The sequence below is a fragment of the Manacus vitellinus genome, unplaced genomic scaffold (assembly GCF_001715985.3).
Source record: "Manacus vitellinus isolate BGI_N305 unplaced genomic scaffold, ASM171598v3 scaffold_4_pilon, whole genome shotgun sequence".
Taxonomy (NCBI): domain Eukaryota; kingdom Metazoa; phylum Chordata; class Aves; order Passeriformes; family Pipridae; genus Manacus; species Manacus vitellinus.
This window is the reverse complement of record NW_021940604.1, coordinates 27,106,575-27,117,271: the sequence shown is the minus strand read 5'-3', so window position 1 is coordinate 27,117,271 and position 10,697 is coordinate 27,106,575.

Here is a 10,697-nt window from a genome sequence, read left to right as displayed (position 1 = left end):
GCGGCGCTGCGGGGCACCACCGGGACGCGACCCCTGTCCGAGCGCCCGAACCGGCTTCCCAAGCGGTCGGGTCGGAGCGGCCCGCTACGGCCGCTCCGCACTACCCAGCGCGGCTCTAAGGCAGGGCGGCCTCGGCTCGCAGGCCCCGCGCCCGCCCGGCGCTGGCCCGGACCCGCCCCGGGCCTCCCCTCAGCGCCCGCGCCCGCCGCCCCGCATATGAATTGCAGACAAGAGCGCGGGACGGCCCGCAGAACCCGTGCCCGCCCGCGCCGCGCAGCCCAGCTATGTTGCGAGCTCTGCCAAACGTTGCCGGCCATATGGGAAGGAGCGGAGCGGAGCGGGAGGAGCGGGGAGGAGGCGCCCGGCCGCAGATGCCCGCGCCCCGCCCGCCACAGCGCCGCCACCCCGCGCCCGACAGCAGGAAGGAGGAGATGGCCGCCGCCGCACCGCCGGCCGGCAACACCGCGGCACTGCCAACCGTTCCCCCGTGCGCGGGTTCCGGCCCCCACATCCCCGCTGGCTGGCACAGGGACACGCACTGGGTTGGGCTGGGAGCTGGGAGGGGCTTTCCAAAACCGTACAGTCTGACCCCCATGCCACGGGCAGGGACACTTTCCTCTAGACCGAGTTGGCCCGTGCGCCATCTAACATGGATGGCCTCGGGTGCTGCCAGAGATGGGGCATCTTCAGCTTCCCTGGGCCAAGTGGCATCCGTAGCAACCTGTGCCTCACCACCCTCGCAGGAAACAATGTCTTCCCTATGTCCAATCTATACCTCCCTTTTGTCAGTGTAAAACCACTGAGGTCTAAATTCAGGATCAGGATTCTCCCAGTTGTAAGGTCCCAGCAAGACCAAGAGCTTACTTGGCCTGTGCTGTCTCCACCTCACCTAAATTTCTCTTTAACTTACATATTCCCAAGGTTTCAGGGCTCAGTTTGCTCCGTGCTGGAATTTTCCTCATTGGAGAGAGCCTCTAGAGATATTTTTTTCAATCATTATATAATATTTATCATTATAAACTTAAAATATTAACAGGAAGAACATGAGCCCAAATCCTTCACAACTTTCTTTTCATGCCCTTTCCCGTGGCGGCTTTCAGCTTCTGAGTGGGATCTGAGATGTATCAATATCACGTATCAATCATCTGAGATGTATCAGTGCACTTACTGCTGGCAAGGTGGGATCACAGCAGGAGCTGTGGGTGCCTATACCTGCACTGCCGCGGGATGCAGCAATCCTGGCAGGGTGAGCAGGGAGGGAGGGATGATGCCCTCATTTCTTCAAGCAGCGCTGTCACTGGGGCAGTTACATCTGAGTTTTGCGGCAAGCTAATTAAAAAAGGACCTTGCTCACCAGGTGAGCAAGCCTGCCTGGTGTTTGGCAGGGCTGGGAGTGAGTAGTCACTGATGAGGGACCCTGGTCATGGCTGCCGGGACCGATGCAGTTGGAGACCAAGTGTCCATGCTTCTATCACACCCCAATGCACATTTGGGGAGGGGGCTCATTAATGCCATCTAGCAGCATGTAGCAATGCCTGATGTTCCTGGGGGGTCTGAGAAGGGGTTCTGGGCCATGGGCAGGGTGAGAGGAGGCCCTGGGAGTAGGCAGGGACATCCAAGGCTGAGAGTGCTCTCAGGACCCTCATGTATAGAGCTTGTGGATGGTGTGCCAGCACAGATGCAGTAAAGCAGATCTCTTTGTTCCAGCGTGAGTCAATATTTCACCCAAGAACATTTGCATTAAAGCTGCTGTCTGAATCATTAGGTTTTGCACTTTATTGCCTCAGCTTTCCAGAGCAGTTTCCTAATTTGCTAATTAACCCAGAGTGTTATAAAGGTGAAGCTCCTGGAGTCTTGAAGGCAAGCTATGTTCACTGGTGCCAGAAGTTACATTCATCTCATCCTCTCCTCTGTCCTCCACATGTACTGTATATAAAATTAATGGATTGAGCAAGTCAGTCCCAGGCCCGTTGCCTGTTTCCACATTCTATTCTGCAAAGTCAACGGTCTGACTTGGTTAATTCTAATGAGGACCCTACTGTGGCAGAACCTAGATCAGGGGATTATATCCTTCCCCACCCAGAGACATGTATGTGTCTTATACTGGGATGAGTACTCATCCCTCTTGCAAGCCCAGTTTTCAGGGAAGAATGTAGACAGGAAGGGAAAGGCTGCCTGGACACGAAACAAACAGACAGACGGCAACTGGCAGTAGCTGTAGTAAAACTGCAGCCCTCATGGTCTCCCCATTCCACCATGAACACAGACCGGAATTTAAATTCATCCCTACACCCACAAAAGTCAACAGAGTTTCTGCCAGCAATCAGAGTGGCAAGAAGCACTCCCACAGGGCAGATCCTGGGCAGGATGAAATATCTCCTGGTTTGTCCTGCTGGGAAGGTTGTGCATGGTGCTAATGGTTGGCAAGACCTGTGAGCCCATTAGGACTAATTTTTGCAACATCTGAGAAAACCTGTTCTCTGAAATTTAGGTATGCCTTGTCCATTCACACTAAGGATACCATGTGAAGAGCAGCCTGCTTGCTCTTAGGGATTCTCCTCACAGTGGGCAAACTCTCTCCATCTCTGTCCATCACTTCAAGCATCTGGACTTCATCAGCCTGAACTGAGAGGCTGTCTACAGAGCCACAAGTAAAATATCCTGCAAGGCAGCCAACCACCATCACCAATAAGCAAGGAAATTTCTCTGTTCAGCCCAACTTAACATAGGAACTTTCTACATATTCACTAAGCAAATAATTGGGAAGATAATTAATGTAGTTCTGGGCATCTTTTGGGCTATTCATATATTCATAAATATATGAATATGTTAGGCAAAGACGAGCCTGTCCCTGAAGCATACAAGACGTGATTCATTTGGGCTTTGCCTTGAAACTGGCTGGGACTGGGGACTGAAAGCAGTAAACCAAGAACTTCTGGGTGTTAGGAGCAGCAAGAAGCACCTAGTGATTGGGCTTAAACTGAAAGGCTTTTCAGACCCAGTCCCACAGGACTCTGCAATGATCTGTTGCTGATGGTGCAGCTAATGGATATGAATTAGGATCTATGAAGAGGGAAGATGCACAGGATAAGATGGAGACGGTGATGTTTCTAAATGTCTTTGATGGCAGAATAGGACACCTTTCTTGACATGCCAGAGAGACATTAGATTAGAGACCCTGTTTGTAACTAGGAATGTAAGGAGGGAGGTAGGGATGAAATAATTTGCATACCCTTTACTTTTCCCTTCATGCAAGGACACATGATGGGAACCACAGGCTGAGTTCTGTGGGAAGTCTGTGGAGGCTCTCTGACCTGACACCTTTCTCTAAAAAACCATCCAGACCTTGCAGAGTATGGGAGAAAGACTTTACTCCACTGTGTCAATGTCACAAAGAGGGGAATCAGATTACCAGCACATGCCTTGGATCCCAGCCACCCACAACTGCATCACACACAGCTTAGCACAGCACCCAGGAGCTAGCAGAGAGAGAAGCTGCTGTACAACAGAGAAGCATGTCATTTGCCTCACTGAATGTACTAGAGCAACCAAAATAGCAGCAAATCTCATGGTGCTGCTTATCACATCCAGCGAGCATTTCTTTTTTATTTTTTTTGCCATCTTTCTCTACCTGACCCCTTGCCTTTTTCCTGCTGTGATTTTGTACCAGCATTTTGTTACTTCATGTTGGTGATTTGGCTTCTGCATGATAAACAACCATCTGAACATGAGCCAGCAGTGTGCCCAGGTGGCCAAGAAGGCCAATGGCATCCTGGCTTGTTTCATAGTCTGGCCAACAGGGCTAGGATAGTGGTTGTCCCCCCATATTCGGCACTGGTGAGGCTACACTTCATGTCCTGTGCTCAGTTTTGGGACACTGACGTGCTGGAACTTCTCCAAAGAAGAGCAATGAAGCTGGTGAAGCATCTAGAGCACAAGTCTTATGAGGAGCAGCTGAGGGAGTTGGGATTATTTAGCCTGAAGAAAAGGAGGCTCAGGGAAACCTTATCTTTCTCTACAGCTACCTGAAAGGAGGTTGTAGCCACTATCTTCTCCTAAGTAACAAGTGACAGGACAAGGGGAAATGGCCGCAAGTTGTATCGGGGGAGGTTAAGGTTGAATATTAGGAATACTTTCTTTACCAAAAGGATTGTCAAGTATTGGAACAGGCTTCCCAGGGAAGTGGTAGAGTCATTAACACTGGAGGTATTTAAAAGATGCGCAGATGTGGCACTTAGGGATGTGGTTTAGTGGTGGACTTGGCAGTGCTTGATGATCTTGATCTCAAAGGTCTTTTCTAACCTAAATGATTCTATAATCCTATGCTGCAGAATGGCAGGAAATAGTTAGTGGGGACTGGGCAGGAGACTTACCATAGCTATGATAAACATCATTGCTCCACTGCACACTGGGCACAGGGAACAATTCTCCTTGCCCTGTGTCTGGCACAGCGGGGGCTGTCTGACACTGCTGGAATGGGAGCACTTGGCACTGCAGAGTCTTGCCAGATCCACTCCCAGACTATCCTTTTCCCAACAGGACAGACCTCATATTGCATGACCCCATTTCACAGCACAGCAGCAGACCACATCAGTACCAGAGTTATGGAGGAGGAAACCCTTCCTGCCCCACAGACCCAGAGAGAACAAGGACTCCCTGGGGTGCACATTGCCCTGCTCACCCACCCTTCTGGTGCCCTACAAGAGGACATCCTGCCATGCTGGAGATCCTCCCTGCAGCATGGCAACCAGGAGCCTCCCAGTGCTTTGGGGGATCCTTCCCAGCCCTGCAGCATCTCTTGAGCAAAAGAGCAAAGGCTCCTTTTGACTGAGGCATGCTGGGGATGCCCGTTACCAGGCCAAGAGTCATGCGGCTGGCATGGAGCCACAGTGCAGGGGGGTTGATGGCCATGTGTGGTTTCATTTGTTTCTTGGAGAACCTGGATGCCACTGTGGCTCCATGTCCCTGGAGGCCCAGCTGGGAGGTGTTTTCCTGGACAGGGCCATGGCGGGGGGCAGACAGGGCAGAGCTTTTTTCCCTTGACATTGCTTTCCAGCCTTTCTTTTCCAGGAGCTGTGTAGGGGATTGTTTTATTTACCATGTCCTCTCTGTGTGTTTCTGTCAAAATAAGCAAATGAAGATTTCATGAAACAGATGTGCAGTGCTGCTGTGTGTGCTGATGTCTCCTGATCAGCCTCGGACCTGGCTGCTGCTCTGAGGGACATCCAGATATAGGATGAAAAAATCGCAGCCAAGAACCTGCAGGTAAAATTATACTTTGTCGTATTTGTGAGATGAAATTGTCTGTCAGCTCTTGCTGATCTCTTCCCCCTCTGCCCCCCTAATAAAACCTGTCATAAACATATTGAATATACTTAATAGTCCATTGCTAGACATAAATATACACAGGATAGTTGGATAGATTTTTTTCCCCCAAATAACTGCTTCTTCCAATCCACATCTTATAAATAACATGATAAATAGGATGATACACAGTCAGGTTTTTGTTCATGAGTTCTCCTCCACAATTGGAAATACAATGTTTTCTTTATCCCTTTTCCTTAGTTGCACACAAAAACCAGTCTCTACTAATACTCTCAGGTTTTTCACATTTACGTATTCATCTAATAACTGAAAAGAGCACATATTTTTTCACAGATCTGACAATAAGCATTCCTGTTTGCCCTCTGCTGTTTAATATCCCCTCAGGAAATGAATGAGTGGTACAAAACCAGATTTCCTGACTTTAATCAAGCTTCCACAAAACATGCTGAGAATGTGAGACATTTCAGGGAAGGAAGAGGAAAAGAAGTGTAAGTGGAATTGAAAACCCCTTCCAGCTTATCTTATGTCACTTCTAATGGAAGCCTTTGTTATGATTTCGCTAAGTTAGGTAATGTGACAGTTGTCTGATATTTTTGCCAATAATGGTGGTCTTTTAGGCTATATTTTGCAACAGGGGAGGTGGATTGGAGGAGTGGTGGCCCTGGATGTGACCCCATGTTAAGCGAGCAGGAAGTATCAACAAATAATGTTTATACATATGAAATAAAAATTCAGCTGCTCAGTAATGCATCTGAACATAAGGATCCTGCTGGTTTTGACTGACAATTTCAGGGGAAAAGTATTTATATTGGAGAATTTTTTATTTGAAGCACCCTTACGCGTACTTCGCCTCCCAACGCACACACAAAACACAGTCTTGCAGAGGCTACCATTTAATATTTTACATCGAAGACATTCAGGATAATTTCATTAGATGAGGGAAAGATTTTAGAATAATGAGGGTTCAGTTTACAACATGAGGATAAATAACAAGAGACAGAGGTGTTGTAAAAACTTCTTGATAGGGATAGATAGTTCAGGCACCTCCTACTGACCTTCGCTTAAAATAATTTTAAAAACCATCAGCACTCCCACACAGTAGCCTGTTATTTCAATGGGTTTTCCTTTCTGGGTCACAGACACTCTAGCATTTAACCTCACCTCCTCTCACTAAAATACACAGCAGGAACACATGCAGGATGGAATAGCATATCAGTGTTGTGTTGGTTTGATCTGTTTTTCTCCTCTGGTCAGCCTGAAATGCATCCTCCACTCCAATGGCTCAGTCTTTCCATGTGGGAGTCAGTGTGTGGGCCTGGATCCTGAGCAGCCCACCAGGCCCAGGCTGAGACTGGTATTCAGGCTGTCCTTCAAGCCCTGGGAGCCACACAGATCAACCTGCAGGCCAGACACTGGGTGGCCCTACACTCACATGGAGCATGTGACCCATCGGGGAGGTCTTTGCCTTCAGGAAAGACCAAGTTCCCAGGGTGACTCCTGACTCCCAGGGGACCTCTGCTGGGACACGAGTGGGGGATTGAGGGTCTCTCAGGTAGCCTGCACCTCTCAGGGAGAGTTTGCCTCTCTCTTACCTCTTCACAAATGTTCAGTTAAACAAAATTAAGTTATGGGCAATGAAAGGCTTCCTGAGAAGTCAGGAGCCTGACCACGGCTGCTGCCCAGCCAGGACAGGGGATCTCTATACCTGCCCCCACACTCCTGGGTGCCCTTCCACATCCTAAACAACTTTCCACAGAATCATTGAGGTTGGAAAAGACCTCCAAGATCCTCAAGTCCAACCTTTGAACAAATAGCCCCATGTCAAATAAACCATAGCACAAAATGCCATATCCAGTTGTTTCTTGAAGACTTCCAGGGATAGTGACTCAACCACTTCCCCAGGCATTATGTTCCAATGCTTAGCCACCCTTTCAATGAAAAAATTCTTCCTGATGTCCAACCTGAACCTTTCCTGGAGCATCTTGAGGCCATTTCCTCTTGTCCTCTCACTAGTTGCCTGTGAGAAGAGACCAAACCCCAGCTTTCTACAACCTCCTTTCAGGTAGTTGTAGCTGTAGAGAGTACTAAGTTCTGCACTGAGCCTCCTTTTCTTCAGGCTGAACAATCCCAGCTCCCTCAGCCACTCCTTGGAGGACTTATTCTCTAGAGCCATCACCAGCTTTGTTGCCCTTCTGTGGACACGTTCCAGCACCTCAATGTCTTCCTTGTAGTGAGGGTCCCAGAACTAAACAAGGACTCAAGGTGCAACCTTACCAGTGCCAAGTACAGAGGGATGATCGCTTCCCTAGTCCTGCTGGCCATGCTGTTTCTGATACAAGCCAGGATGCCATTGGCCTCTTTGGCCATCTGGGCACACTTCCAGCTCATGTTCATCCAGCTGTTGACCAGCACCCCCAGGTCCTTTTCCATTGGGCCACTTTACAACCACTCTTCTTCCAGCCCATAGCACCACATGGGATTGTTGTGACCGAAGTGCAGGACCCAGTACTTCATGTTATAGAATGCCATAGGGTTGGCCTAAGCCCATCAATCCAGCCTACCCAGATCTTTCTGCAGAATCTTCCTATTCTCCAGCAGATCAACGCTCTCACCTAACTTAGTGTCACCCACAAACTTACTTACTTGACCCCCTTGTCCAAATCATCAATAAAGATATTAAACAGAACTGACCCAAAACTGAGCCTTGGGAAATCCCACTAGCGACTGGCCACCAACTCGATGTAGCACCATTCACCAGCACTCTGTGGGCCTGGCCATCCAGGGAGTTCTTAACCCAACAAAGAGTGCACCAAGCTGTGGGCTGCCAGCTTCTCCCGGAGATTGCTGTGGGAGACAGTATCAAAGGCTTTACTGAAGTCTGGGTAGAAAACACCCATAGCCTTTCTCTCATCCACTAGAGGGTCACCTGGTCATAAAAGAAGATATTTTGGTCAAGCAGGGCTTGCCTTTCCAAAACCCAGGCTGGCTGGGCTTGATGCCTTGGTTGTCCTGTACATGCCGTGTGATCACACTCTGTTCCACAACCTTCCCTGGCACTGAGCTCAGACTGACAGACCTGTAGTTCCTTAGATCCACCTATGACCCTTCTTGTAGATGAGCATCACATTGGCTAACCTTCAGTCACCTGGGAACCCCTGGTTATCCAGGACTGATGATAAAATAATAAATGATGGAAACTGGCTTGGCAAGAAGAGAAAGCAAGTCTGTCCTGAGGGCATAGATTTTTGCACTGAGCTCTTGGCCCTTCCAGAGGAAATGATGCTGCTGTAAAATTGAGGTGTCTTGAAGTCTACCCACCCACGAAACACCAGGGATGCTCTGTTACCACTCCAGGCTTGCACAGGGGCTTTCCCCACCTCTGTGGGACCTCTCCTTCCTTTCTCACTATTCCTCCAGTTTTTCACTCAAAAACCTGCATTTTCCCCCTGGAGAGCTGCTCCTCCACATTCAGCCCAAGCTTCCCACCATTGTGGCAGTTGTGTCGCTTTTATTAACTCGAATAAAATGAGGAACACTTATTTTCTTGCTTGACTCGATCCCGTGGGACTTTGGGAGCCGCATTTTCTGCACGACTTCGTGAAGGTAACCTTGAAGCAACCCGGCAGGCGGGAGAGGGCTGTGGCTCCTGGTAAGCACTGCTGAGCCTGGCCAGAGGAGAAACACCCCCTTCCCCAACAAGCCTCTGACATTACCGGAGAGAAATGAGCGGAAAACAGAGACGCGAGTTAATTAGTTGCATCTTCACCGGATCACACTTGAGAGACGCTTTTCCGAGGGCAGGCTTCGCTGCATTGCTCTATCTGGTAACAAATGGTTTCTCTCCAACCCAGAAGCTCAGAGGGGGCTTCTGAAACTATAGAAGTGAGGAAAAACTATACAACGGAAGGGAGAAAATATATCACTGCTGCCTTGTATAATTCCGTGTCTATATCCCCCCTGGCAGTTTTCATATATGACAAATACACACATATTTCATGTGCACATCTTTTCCACCCGGTTTTGCGGGCTCTCAAAGGGAGTTTGAGAAACTGCCCCAGGTTCCAACCGCCTCCAACACAAGCCACCTCTGGGACCGGCTCGGAGGGGCCGTGGGACAGGAATGCTGCAGCCTGCCCCTCGACAGCATCTCGCAGCCTCTCCGCGCAACATGCGCGGCCGCGCTGCGGACCCCGCGGCTCCGGGTCGGCTTCTCCTCCCACGGATAAACTGCGGGGGGAGCACCGGTGAGGTTGATGTTTATAGGAATTGAGAGACACGGGAGAGTAGGGCTGGCTGAGACCACTGGCACAACGGAACGGGGTGACAGCTTCAGGCGGGCCGTGATAAAAATCCGGATATTTCGCGTCCCGGGAGTTCATCCCGGCAACAAGCTTATTTTTGATCTCCCGAATTTTAATTTTTTTTCTTTGCAAGGTTAAGCACTAGTGGAAAATCTCAGCCCACCTACTACGGGACGCCCGGACTGTAGGAGGGGGCCGTCCTTTCTCAAATAAAGCTGTCCAGAGTTGTGGGGGCTTCCCACGGATGGGGCAGGGCTCAGCCCTGCAAGCTGCGTGGGCAGCGGGTGCGGACAGCTCGGTGTGGCGTTGGCAGCCCCGTACCTAGGGGTACGACCACCTCGGGGGCTGCCTGGAACGCTCATAAGTGATGACACGTGGGGTTCCGTTTGCAGGAGGTCCAATTCCTCGCTCATCCAAAAGCTGTGTCTGTACCTGGGGTTGAGCCCTTAAGCCCGGGGCGCTGCTCTGGCTGACACAGACTGTTGAAAACTTTTCCTCAGCAGTAGCTGAACGTGCACAGTCCATCTTTTTGTTTGTTTGTTTTTTTCTTTTTTCCAGATACCTCGGGACTCGGGTTTAGAAACAATGGTGGCAAGTCCATTTCTCAGGAAGAAATATCTGTACGGTGGGCATCTTAATTTAGCTTTAAAATCAATGACTCAAAAGGAGTTGGTTCGACTCTGATATTTTGAGCTGAGCACATCTTAATTCAAATCCGATTTTAAGGGTTCATTCGACAAATAATTTAAGATGGTCAGCTTATTAAGAAGACCCCTCTACCAAATACCAAGCCGTGACAGAAATATTCAAATATAGGATTTTTCCCTCCTAGTTGTGGAAGAGCTAACCCTTCTGTATATGTGTGCCCGAAGTGTGCCCTTGTTTTTTCGTGTGAGATACACAGAGTGAGACAGAAACTTTCAGGTTAATCTGTCTTCTTCTTCGAAATGCATATTTGAATATTTAGACTGAAAGATGATGACACTGGGGCAGCTGAGGGCAGCGGTCCACAGGCGATCAGGCAAAAAATATGGAATAATTTTATTTAGATTTTATTTTAATAGCACAGAC